The following is a 12,796-nucleotide window of genomic DNA, read 5'->3' as shown; positions in this document are numbered from 1 at the left end:
GAGATTCCGAGCACGAGGTTTTGTTTCTCTCATCAAGGGCTTTCTAACCATACCAACCTTCCCAATATATAGCTCTAAGTAAAATCCCGAAATTGCCCTTGTCAGGAATCCACACGGGCCGCGGGGAATCTTACGCGGGTCGCGTGACTTCGACGGAAATTTTTGGGCTTCTTCAAGTCTTGGGCCCCCACAGCTAATCCATTGGCCCAGTTCGAATCCAATCTGCTTCTAGCCCATTTCTCTTCAATATTTCTTCAATTTGAGCCCAATTTGTCTCTCCACATCACTCAAAACTTCCGCAAATTCCTAAACATCGATCTTGCACACTCAAGAATTCTCCCGTGGCTTTCAAATTTAAAGTTTAATTCTTCCAACCCTTCAAATAATTGACAATCCCACTCCATGCATCACCTCTATAGCCATCAAGCCTAAAATACTCGTTGTCCTCCAAGTCCAATTGCTTTCCAAAAGATCCCGCTCCGCTAGTCTCCTTAAAATCTGTAATTAAGCTCACAAAACTCGAAAGAACCCGAAAGTGGTCATAAAATAACAAAAAGGAAAATATGCATGGAAATTATCTAAATTGTGAATGAAATATGCTAAAATAAACTATAAAAAGAAGTAAATAAAATGAAGCTATCAAATCACCCCAAGCTTAAACCTTACTTGTCCTCAAGTAAGACAAGACTAAAATGAACTCGGGATGAACTATCCTAGGGAAAATAAAAAGAATGGATAGAACCGCGGAACCTGATCACCGTTAGTCAACATGGTCAGAATTGATCTTGTTATTACCTCACGAATTTTTCATCCGATGACAATGGGACCATAAACCACAGCCAGGACAACTCCTTTAGGTGAGTAAGGAGGGATGAGCAGTCGCAGCCCAATGGAACATGCATACAATGAAGAACATCTGTAGTAGGGAGAAAGCAGTTGGATGGGCTCGTGTGGAACTCTTCTTTTAAGTGTACACTCTGATCTCACGTCTGCCGGCTACTCTCATGTGTAATTGGGTTTAATCGCTCGGGCACCGTTGTAGGAATCGGTTCACTTAGTGTTGGCCCAAACCTCCTGTAGTATCCGACTCGACAGTCTCCCTAACATCACCAATTTGTGGAAAAAAAAATCATTTTTGAAGTGCAGGAATGACCCGCGGCCCGCGTGGCTTGGCGGCTTAATGTTTGCGCGGCCCGCGTAGATCCAGGATCAGATAGAGTACAGCACCCGCGGCCAGCCCGCGGCCCGAGCCTTACCCGCGTGGGTGTTCGAGCACTTAGCAATTTTTTGGGCCATTCAGTTCCCGCGGCCGGCACGCGGCCCGCGCCCTGCCCGCGTGGTTGGTCGAATGACTGATTCTTTTGAGCTGTTGACTGCTTTGACTTTTGTTGACTAAGGGGTTTAATGAGTTGACCAACATTGACCGGGTTTGACCTTTCTTGACCATGGATTAAACATCTCCAGCACTCATCTTCTTCATTCTAACCTAACAAATTCCACCATTTACTCTCAAGAACACCATAACCCACTCCTCACAAAAATCCATTTTCCCGGAGTTCTACCGGTCGGAATCTCGCGAGACTGCCGCCATTCTTCGCCATTTTTCATCCTCTACAAACCCCACCCAAATTCCGGTCCGATCTGTGGCCGGAATTCCGGGCGCCACCACCACCCACCACCACCTTCTTTCGTATTTTCCGGCCAACTCCGGCCACCATTGGAGATTCCGAGCACGAGGTTTTGTTTCTCTCATCAAGGGCTTTCTAACCATACCAACCTTCCCAATATATAGCTCTAAGTAAAATCCCGAAATTGAGCTTGTCAGGAATCCACGCGGGCCGCGGGGAATCTTACGCGGGCCGCGTGACTTCGACGGAAATTTTTGGGCTTCTTCAAGTCTTGGGCCCCCACAGCTAATCCATTGGCCCAGTTCGAATCCAATCTGCTTCTAGCCCATTTCTCTTCAATATTTCTTCAATTTGAGCCCAATTTGTCTCTCCACATCACTCAAAACTTCCGCAAATTCCTAAACATCGATCTTGCACACTCAAGAATTCTCCCGTGGCTTTCAAATTTAAAGTTTAATTCTTCCAACCCTTCAAATAATTGACAATCCCACTCCATGCATCACCTCTATAGCCATCAAGCCTAAAATCCTCGTTGTCCTCCAAGTCCAATTGCTTTCCAAAAGATCCCGCTCCGCTAGTCTCCTTAAAATCTGTAATTAAGCTCACAAAACTCGAAAGAACCCGAAAGTGGTCATAAAATAACAAAAAGGAAAATATGCATGGAAATTATCTAAATTGTGAATGAAATATGCTAAAATAAACTATAAAAAGAAGTAAATAAAATGAAGCTATCAAATCACCCCAAGCTTAAACCTTACTTGTCCTCAAGTAAGACAAGACTAAAATGAACTCGGGATGAACTATCCTAGGGAAAATAAAAAGAATGGATAGAACCGCGGAACCTGATCACCGTTAGTCAACATGGTCAGAATTGATCTTGTTATTACCTCACGAATTTTTCATCCGATGACAATGGGACCATAAACCACAGCCAGGACAACTCCTTTAGGTGAGTAAGGAGGGATGAGCAGTCGCAGCCCAATGGAACATGCATACAATGAAGAACATCTGTAGTAGGGAGAAAGCAGTTGGATGGGCTCGTGTGGAGCTCTTCTTTTAAGTGTACACTCTGATCTCACGTCTGCCGGCTACTCTCATGTGTAATTGGGTTTAATCGCTCGGGCACCGTTGTAGGAATCGGTTCACTTAGTGTTGGCCCAAACCTCCTGTAGTATCCGACTCGACAGTCTCCCTAACATCACCAATTTGTGGAAAAAAAAATCATTTTTGAAGTGCAGGAATGACCCGCGGCCCGCGTGGCTTGGCGGCTTAATGTTTGCGCGGCCCGCGTAGATCAAGGATCAGATAGAGTACAGCACCCGCGGCCAGCCCGCGGCCCGAGCCTTACCCGCGTGGGTGTTCGAGCACTTAGCAATTTTTTGGGCCATTCAGTTCCCGCGGCCGGCACGCGGCCCGCGCCCTGCCCGCATGGTTGGTCGAATGACTGATTCTTTTGAGCTGTTGACTGCTTTGACTTTTGTTGACTAAGGGGTTTAATGAGTTGACCAACATTGACCGGGTTTGACCTTTCTTGACCATGGATTAAACATCTCCAGCACTCATCTTCTTTATTCTAACCTAACAAATTCCACCATTTACTCTCAAGAACACCATAACCCACTCCTCACAAAAATCCATTTTCCCGGAGTTCTACCGGTCGGAATCTCGCGAGACTGCCGCCATTCTTCGCCATTTTTCATCCTCTACAAACCCCACCCAAATTCCAGTCCGATCTGTGGCCGGAATTCCGGGCGCCACCACCACCCACCACCACCTTCTTTCGCATTTTCCGGCCAACTCCGGCCACCATTGGAGATTCCGAGCACGAGGTTTTGTTTCTCTCATCAAGGGCTTTCTAACCATACCAACCTTCCCAATATATAGCTCTAAGTAAAATCCCGAAATTGCCCTTGTCAGGAATCCACACGGGCCGCGGGGAATCTTACGCGGGCCGCGTGACTTCGACGGAAATTTTTGGGCTTCTTCAAGTCTTGGGCCCCCACAGCTAATCCATTGGCCCAGTTCGAATCCAATCTGCTTCTAGCCCATTTCTCTTCAATATTTCTTCAATTTGAGCCCAATTTGTCTCTCCACATCACTCAAAACTTCCGCAAATTCCTAAACATCGATCTTGCACACTCAAGAATTCTCCCGTGGCTTTCAAATTTAAAGTTTAATTCTTCCAACCCTTCAAATAATTGACAATCCCACTCCATGCATCACCTCTATAGCCATCAAGCCTAAAATCCTCGTTGTCCTCCAAGTCCAATTGCTTTCCAAAAGATCCCGCTCCGCTAGTCTCCTTAAAATCTGTAATTAAGCTCACAAAACTCGAAAGAACCCGAAAGTGGTCATAAAATAACAAAAAGGAAAATATGCATGGAAATTATCTAAATTGTGAATGAAATATGCTAAAATAAACTATAAAAAGAAGTAAATAAAATGAAGCTATCAGGTCATATCAAATTGAGTCCGACTACGATGAGTTTGTTACGTGGTTCAGAGAACCAAGTTCGATGTAGTAGTTGACTTAAGCCGAATTGAAGTAAAGGATGTTAGCAGCTCAAGATCGTCAAAAGAGATATGCCGACAAGAAAAGATAACCGATATCATTCGAAGTTGGAGATTCGGTTTTACTTAAAGTCTCGCCATGGAAGGGACTTATAAGATTTGGTAGAAGGGGGAAGTTGAGTCCATGATTTATTGGACCATTTAAAGTTTTTCAGAGGATCGGGAATCAAGCTTACAAGCTAGAATTTCCGGAAGAACTGGCGGGTATTCATAACACCTTTTATGTGTGTTATTTGAGGAATTTCGCGGGAGATGTGCCCGACATAATTCCCATTTCTGAATTAAGGTTGGATGAAAACAAGAGGTTAATTGAAGAACCTGAGGCAATCGTTGACCGTAAGACTAAGAAGTTGTGACGCCAGATGGTCGATTTAGTGCTTGTGCGTTGGAAACATACGAATGTGCCAAATCTCACCTGGGGAAAAACAGAGAGTGACATGATGAGTCGCTACCCGTATTTGTTTGCTGATGTGTGATTCCGGGGACGGAATCATCCTAAGGGGGAGAGAATTGTAATGCCCGTGTTTCTAGGCTAGGCATTTATATTGACATTATAGTCTAGGTTAACCTTTGTAACTCATTTTGAAGAAATGAAAAGGAATTATGTGAATATTATGTGAATTATGTGTTTTATGCTTAATTATTAGGGCTTAATTAATTAAGAATAAAAATGAGCGTCAAAAATTAAATTTTAGATAAAGCCGATATCTATTAAGAAACTTGTAGTGGGCGTGACAAGGATTACGGATATATAAAGAATGCCGAAATCCGAGTTATAACGAAGAAGTTATGACCTGTCGAAGTTTCGCGACAAACCGGCACGAGGCCGAATGTCGTAAAAAGTGAGTTTTCGATAAACTACTTTTTGGCCTTAGTGATCTAAACGAAACTTGTAGTGTTCGTTAAACCGAGAGTAAGTATAAAAAGAACGCCCAAATCTGACTTCGTATGAGGAAGTTATGATTTTTCGAAGTTTCAGCTTAACAGTAGACAGCTAAAAACTCGAATTTTAGATCGAGTGATTTTTAGCCGACACGACCTAAACGAGAATATAAGGTCTCGTAAATAGTAGCACAACGGTAAAAAGTCTGACAAAAACGGACGTCGGATGAAGAAGTTATGAATTTTTAACGGATTTCCTGTCCCAGTTTGTTAAAAATAATAATATAAAAATTAAAGTCAAAATTAGCCGACGAAGTCTAAACGAAAGTTGTAGAGCGTAATTTTACCTACGTGTGCATATAAAGAACGTCAAAAACGGAGCTCTTATGCGAAAGTTATGGATTTTAGAAGTTTTGGCGTGAAAATCGAGAAAATTCGCATAGTCACGTTTTTGCCACGTCACCTTCGCTGAAAGAGTGCCACGTGTCCGAAATTGGTGAGTCATGCGAAGCCACGTGTCGCCTTCCCTCGCATGAACAGTAGCTGCGTGTCGGATTCTGATTCGACCGAAGGGAGGCCCAATCTGAAGCTCGCAGCTGGACCGAGCCTCGCACCGCCTTAGCCTCCGAGCCTCGCAGATAGACCACTAGACCTCGGTCCAATCAGCAGCTGCCACCGAGGCCTTCGCACGTGCAGCCACCTGCGCACCCTCGCCTGCGGACCCCACCACCAGACCGACTTCGGACCCTATAAATAGAAGGGTCATGCGAACCCTCCCGGTTACTTTTAAGATTTTGCCATTTTTGACACCTTTTTCCATATTTTTATTATCCCAACATCCCCCGAAGCCCCGGTACTTATTCCAAAGCCCGAAACACGCCCCGAGATTCCCGAGAAGCCCGAAAAATTTATCTTTTCGGTTTTGAAGCCCGACCTTTCGCAGAGCCCGGTTTCTCAATAAAACTCCCGGTTTTATTAGAAACGATCGTTTTAGGAAACGAATTGCTGCCAGATTTTCATTAAATCAGGTGAGTGTATAGTCACTTTCATCTTACACATAGATATGAAGTATTTTATATAAAATACATGCTATGTGTATATATGTTGTTTGTTTATTCGAGATGGGTGTTGAATGAATGTTTTATACATGTTTAAAATGATTTAAAATGTATATATATATTTTATCTTCGAATATGTTGGGTAAAACATGGGTAGATAAAGTATGAGGGATAGAAGTACAATATAGATGTACGTTGGTAGCTATGAATTTTGTACAGTATAGATGTATGTTGGTAGCTACGGATTTAGTATGTTGGCAGCTATGGACTTAGTGCTTGTTGTATAAATCTTGGCGACGATGTGACTTCGTGCCTATTAGATAAACCCTGGCGACTATGAGACGTGGTGCCTATTAGATAAACCCTGACGACTATGAGACGTAGTGCCTATTGTATAAACCCTGACGACTATGAGACGTAGTGCCTATTGTATAAACCCTGACGACTATGAGACGTAGTGCCTATTGTATAAACCTTAGCGACTATGAGACGTAGTGCCTATTGTATAAACCCGGCAACTATGTGACGTAGTGCCTGTTGTATGAACCTTGGGCAGCGATGGACTTCGTGCCTATTCCTTAGGAATGAGTGAGATTTGATTCTTAGGGTAAATCCTTAAGAAATAAATAAGATAATGGGGATTGGGTAATTGGGTTGATTGTTTGATGTTTAAGCATAATAAATTATTTATTGTGGGTTGAAAACCCTATATGCTCACCAGGCTCCCAAGCCTGACCCACTCAGTTTGTTTGTATCACAGGTATCGATACGAAGTTACTTTACACTGAGAGATTAAAAGAGATGTAGATCACTAGTGTAAGTGAGTGTAAGTTCTGTTTATGCTTATGTTTCTATATTGACGATGACATCCCAATGGTTTAAGTGAATAAAATACATTTCTTCAGAAATGATTTGATAATATAATTATCATGTTTTTATGGGAACAAATTCCGCAACACCTTTTAAAAGGATTACTCTGATTTTATTTTAAAAAGCATAAACGAAATCGGTCTTTTCTGGCCGAGAAATTAGGGGATGTCACAAATATCAACTTGCTTTACCAATTCCTTCATAGAAAAGAACCCGATGATGTAATTATGAGCTGTCTTTAACACACGACTTTGATTTTAGGCAATTTACTTTGAAAAAACATTTTCCAAGTACAATGTCATATAATTAATATCCAACGGATGTGATGTGATTTGTCAGGTGGTTTTTCACCCACCGTGGTTAGTAATAATAATAATTATATTTCCGAATGTCAGTTAAAACTTAAAGTTTATTCTTACTTCTTTTTAAACATTAATCTATAAGGATTTTAAACATGTATATTGTAGATCTTATAATGATAAATTAACCACAAAGTCTTTCTCAATAAAGCTTACTCGGAAAATAACAAAATATAAATAATTTGTGGAAATTGAAATAGAAACTCAACAAAATAGAGAAAAAAAGATTACCATTAAATCTACTTTTGTCTCATCGAAAGCTAATCAACAACCTGCACATCCCAATTATAGCATTGTACTTTCAAAGTACAATGCTAATAAGAGGGGGAAAATTAAAAATAAAAGTTTACAGAAATAAGAAAATAACATGTAGTTTGTTACCAATTAAGCCATTGCTTATGTGTTAGATGTAAATGGATGAAGATAGTGAAGTTTGAGTAACACATGTGGGTGTATTCTGTCAAAAAAAAACATCAAATCTGCCAAAACAACATTGTATTTTAATGTATATTTGAAAACTAAGCATTGTAATTTGAATAAACCTTCCACGACAAGGCAGTTGAAAGCCAATGAAACTTGTGATAAAATACTAAAATTAGAAATAAAAGGCCAGTAATCAAATAATTTTTTATGCCTTAATCATCATAGGCAACAAATTTAAAAAGAGCAAAAAACCAACAATCATCCAGTGATTCTATCATTTTGTATGAAACTTCTAACCAAGTACCTGCCAATGCCTTAATCGCCATCAAACTCTTTTATGCTACATGTATAATATTCTATATTCCTAAAAGGGAAAATGTTGCCATGAGCAAATATTCTATGCAATATACACAAAAACCGCATTATCAATTTCTCATTGTCATAAACACGCAACCTTTCAAACTTACATATAAGGTTATAAACTGAATCTTAAAATTTATGCTTTCTTCTTTGACCTGTTTCAAATCATTTTGAAACTAAAAAAACTTTATACATTAAAAGCTACATTAACGATTAATTCCACAAAAATAGTTACATTTCATTGTGAATGATCTCCACTAAACTTCAATAGCATCATCACGGTTCTTAGGTGGTAGATTCAAGCTAGAAACTATAGATGAAAATGCAACCTACTTTGATAGAAGGAAAAAAAATATGATTACAAACTTCTCCGGGTTGGTTGGTCATTGTAGCTTCCTTCCTCCAAAATCTGTGCATTTAGTCTCACAACCATTTTCTACATTTAGCTTCATTGTTATTAATTAAGAAAAAAAAAAATCCTCTTTTAGACATTTTAACAAACAGGTAGAAGGCTTTCATCCAGATGGTAAAAAGTAGAAAACTCAAATATGATGTAAAAACATATTAAATACATTATATAACCAAGAAAAGTGTTTTCATCAGGTCAAGCGGTGTATGATAATATTTGACATACTTGGAGAACAAACCCTGATCTTCCCAAAAAAATCTAATGCATATGTTGTGATATATTATCAACTAAAAACCAGGACAATGTAAATGATAGCACATTAGGAAATTAAAAGATGAGCGTAAATGGTTATTGAAAAATACCTCACCCTTCTTGCCTCTGAAAACATCTTGTATGAACCACATATTAGCAATCTCCAACCGGATAAAGTCGCAATAACGAACTGAAATAAACATAATCATAGTCACAACCATTCAGTCTCAATTTACAAATGAGTATGTGTTGCACAAAAATTACACATATTTATATCAAATGACCAATATTGGGGTTTAAAATTCTCCAAAAATCAAAAGCACTAGATTCAATCCCAAAAAGAATTAGCTACAGTTGGTAAAAAATCACCAAATTAAACGTAGCTTTGGGGTCATTGAGAAAACAAAGTACAATTAGTCAAACTATAAAGAACACATAGAGAGAGATACCTTTTTTGTATGAAATCCATCCATGAGGATTCGGAGCAGGAGATTGACGCTCTAACCTGATAACACGGATCAAACGCCCTACAAGGATTATATGAAGAAGGTGTCTCGTATCTTCTTTCTCTGCTATAAATCAAAGAAAATAGTCAATAATCAACCAAAGGAGAGGAAAGCATAAAGAAAAACAAACTAACATTTGCAATAGGTCATTGTTGAGGCAAAGTGACCTTCAAGAGGTTCGTTCTTTGGTCTCTGATCCATGACCCTAATTAGAAAATCCTTCCACATACAACCATAAATGTCGAACTTGGACATAATTGACGAAGGAAGCAATTGAAGCATTTACAATCGATCGAAGCCTTATATAGGCGGGATAGTTAACGGAAAGTTGATTGATTCCTGAAAATCATGAATCATGTGGTGCGGTTGAAGAAACCGATTATAGAGAGAAGTCGTGGTTGGATGCCTGAAGAATGAGGAGTTGCTAACCGCATTCGATTGTGGGTTGTGCAGTTTCATCGCCGACGGTTGTGGGAGCCAAGAAGAAACCGAATGACGGAAGGTTGTGGAAGGATACAACCGCTTACTGTGAACGTGAGGAGAAGGGGGGAGGGTCGTCGAAAACCGATTGCTGCAACCGTAAATATTGAGTTTAAACGGTTGAGATTAAAAGTTCGATGAGTTTGAAGGGCTGTGATTAGGGACGACGGTTTTCCACTCACCGTCGTCCATAGTATTAATAATATACTATTTCAAAACCAACTCATTTTAATATATACTATAATTATAGAGTATTTATTTATTTATTGTGGACTTTAGATTTTTCCAGAAAAAAGAAAAAGGACGAAAAGGTCCAACACATCATTTCATTGCTTGATTTATGTCAAGTGCGGGCCCAACACGCGTGATTATGTTTTTTATTTAAGTCTCTTTTGTTCAACTTTGACCTTAAATAATTTACTTTTTGTTATATAATTTTTTATGCAAGATATATGAATGAATTGACTTTTAAATGTATTTTTCATTGTTATAAGTTTCATCAAAAATTATATAACACAAAAAAAGTTATTTATGGTCAACGTTGACATGGAAAGACTTCAAAAGTCAAACATGAACAATAATTTTGGGACGGAGGGAGTATATGATTTTTGTAGGGAAAAACTCAAAAAAACCCTATGTATTATACTCTAATGTTTAAAAAAACCATATATAATTTATATGTATGTATTAACCATTATGATAAAACCGTTTAAAATACCTACTTTGTCCGGTAACAGGTTACACGTTCTCAGTAGATCTGTAAAAAAACCCCTTTAGCCCAAAACTTCTTCAATTTTGATTTTGATTTATGTTTCAATTTTGTTTTCAATTTGGTTCTTAGGTTTCACATGTGATGTTTCGAGCAGGTGAAGGTGGTTAACCGGTTGTAGGTTTCATGGTGATGGTTGAAGGTGATTATCGGAGGTGTTTCTCGCAGTCGTGGTCTCGATGGTTCTTGGAAGATAGTTGGGTTCTCAGTTTTTTCGGATTTAAGCAGAAGTAGCAATAGGTAATGGTGGTTCTCGGGTTTAATAAAAAAACGAGATTTTTTTTGTTCTATTGCAGGTTCTCGATGGGGACGATGAACAATGTCCTTGATTCTTCTTCTTTCAATCTCGATGGTGGATGCTGGAAATTGAAAAACGAAGCAGCAGATGGCATAAGGTCTCGATAGTGCCGATTGAAGACACAAAAAAACAAAAACAATTTTTTTTCTTCTTTCCTTCTTGTTTACTCGACAGCGCCAACAAAAAAAACGATTTTGTGATTTGGTTCTGATTTTCAGTAGCAGCAACACACAAAAAGAAATTCTCAGAATTCTTTTATTCTTTTTCTTGTTCTGTTTTCTGATTCATCTTTCTTCTTTCTGTTTGGTTTTTTTCCGGTTTGTGTTGCAGGTTTGAGAGGTTTGAGATGAAGGAGACGATGAACAGTGGGCTCTGCGAGGGTGGTGGTCTCCGGTTCTGTGATTTTTTTTTCTTCTTTTCTTTCTTTTTCACCCGAAACAAAAAAGGAAAACAAATATCTTTCTTTTATTTGGTTCTCGGCAAAACAGAATGGAGGAGGTGAGCTAGGTTTCGGTTAATGGTGGTTCATGGTTGGGTAGCAGTCGGTGATCTCGGAGGTGGGAGTGAACCGAAAAACAAAGCAACAGAGACAACAAGGTGGTGGTGTTCGGCAATTCAAGAGGTCTTGATGAAGAGGATGATGAATAATGGTTAATTCATACAAAAGTTGTGTTACTGGTAGCTTTGGGCTAACCGGTCACAAAGATTGAAAACAATCAAAGTTAGAAATCATAATGGTTAATGTCTAAAAAAAAATTATATAGGGTTTTTTTTAAGCATTGGGGTACAATACATAGGGTTTTTTCTGATTTTTTCCTTTTTGTATTATATAATAATCATTTTTTCCGATTTTATTTCTATATAACCAATCACCAACTATCTGGTGATCTATTAGATGAGATATTGGTCTTTTATTTAGGAGGTTCAACGGTATCTTAGCATATCACCTAAGGGACGAACCCTCTCTCCACATATCCTTGCAAAGTCGGAAGTCACGGTGGACGATCAAGAACCGAATAAGCATCTTATGATATTTAATCTGGTTTCCATTATATGAGAGAGAGAGAGAGAGAGTGTGTGTGTGTGTGTGCGTGACAGATCTAAGTGAACTATGAACTCATACAAATTATTTACGAGATATGTACTTCGGGTACGCTTATCCAGGTTACCCCCAAACCAATATGATTTGTGTCTTTCACAACTTCTAGTTAAACGAGTCGCGATCCTCCTAGTTATCTTATTCGGTCACATCTAACCCTTCGTTGTCACACCCCTGGCGTCGACGGAAACGCTGAGGTGTGAGACGTAAATCAGTTATCACAGTTATTGAACATACATTGAACAATACAAACATAACCTTCTATTATTACCGAAACAAAAATTTACATTGACAATGACTATTTCTAAATCACAATACACATCTAACAGATCGACGTTTACAAAGGTATGATACACTAACGGAAAGTCTTCTATGCGAACACTTCCGACCTGCTAATAAACCTAAGAATACATGCATTAAGATACGTTAACAAATTGTTGGTGAGTTCTACAGGTTTTGACATAAAGTATTTTTATAACCAAAAATGTTTTATAAAATTTATCTAGGGGTGAGCAAAACCGAACCCGAAAACCCAAAAAACCGAAAAACGGAAACCAAACCCTAACCGTCGGGTTTGGGTTTTAATTTCTTAAAACCGAAATTTGGGTTTGGGTTCGGCTTGTAAATATTAGAAACCGAGCAAAACCGAATCGAACCGAATTTTATAAAAATATACTACCTCCGTCCCATATTTATTGTCCACTTTTGACTTTTGAAGTCTTTATTCTTCAACTTTAACTTTAAATATTTTTACTTGTGTTATATATTATTTGATGAAACTTATAACAATGAAAAAACATTTGAAACACAATCCATTTATATATTTTGTATC

The sequence above is a fragment of the Lactuca virosa genome, chromosome 3 (genome assembly GCF_052849685.1).
Source record: "Lactuca virosa cultivar CGN04683 chromosome 3, Lactuca_virosa_CGN04683_v6, whole genome shotgun sequence".
NCBI classification, from domain to species: domain Eukaryota; kingdom Viridiplantae; phylum Streptophyta; class Magnoliopsida; order Asterales; family Asteraceae; genus Lactuca; species Lactuca virosa.
This window is presented reverse-complemented; position numbering follows the sequence as displayed.